Raw genomic sequence first — 1,081 nt, forward strand, 5'->3', positions numbered from 1 at the left:
GTTTGTAAACATAAACATCTGTTTGTAAACATAAACATCTGTTTGTAAACATAAACATCTGTTTGTAAACAAACTGGTGAGTTTATGACTCAGAACATCTGAAGGTTTCAGACGTTTTCGGATCAGAACCAAACGGCTGTAAAACCTGATTTCATCACAACAACATGGGCTCCTGATGACCTTTGACCTGAACCTCAGCAGCATGTGAGTCCCAGACCTCCTGCTGGTTTTCCGCAGCGTTCCTGATGGATAATCATTGATCCTCCAGTCGGTTCAGTAGTTTCACACTGTGCTGTTACTTTAACTACACCAAACTCTGATCTGCTTCCGTCTGGTTGCTACGTCTCATATTTCAAACAGACTTTTCCCTGCAGGCGTCGCCGCAGCCAATCATCCGTCTTCATTTAGACGGACTTTATTAAGTTTTCTCTCTTGATTCGTTTCCTAGGCTGCACAGTGGCGCAGTTGGTAGAGCTGTTGCCTTRCAGCAAGAAGGTTCTGGGTTCGATTCCCGGTCTTKCTGCATGGAGTCTCCATGTTCTCCCTGTGCATGGTGGGTTTTCTCCAGGTACTCCGGTTTCCTCCCACAGTCCAGAAACATGACTGTCAGGTTAATTGGTCTGTCTAAATTGTCCCTAGGTGTGAGTGTGTGTGTGCATGGTTGTGTGTCTCTGTGTTGCCCTGCGACAGACTGGCGACCTGTCCAGGTGACCCGCCTCTCGCCCGAAACGATAGCTGGAGAGGCAGCAGCACCTCCTGACCCCACTGGGGGACAAGGGTGTTAAGAAAATGGATGGATTCGTTTCCTGACTCGTTTCTCCTCCAGATCTAAAAAAACTTCTTTCCATCCAGTCGACTGTTCAGGATCTTTCTGGGCTTCAAACTTTGTGTTTTTAAGGTTAAATATTTAAAATCAATAACATTTTCTGGACAGAAATAGTTTTAAGCATGTTTTCCCTCTAATGAGCTGAACCTGTTAGTGTCTGAGCCAAAGAGAGCGCTGCTGTCTGCTCATGTAGCGTCAGCCTGAAGACCAGCCACCACGAAATGATTGAACCTTTTCATGGAGATGTTTCAGGTG

The sequence above is a fragment of the Poecilia reticulata genome, unplaced genomic scaffold (assembly GCF_000633615.1).
Source record: "Poecilia reticulata strain Guanapo unplaced genomic scaffold, Guppy_female_1.0+MT scaffold_265, whole genome shotgun sequence".
In the NCBI taxonomy this organism is placed as follows: domain Eukaryota; kingdom Metazoa; phylum Chordata; class Actinopteri; order Cyprinodontiformes; family Poeciliidae; genus Poecilia; species Poecilia reticulata.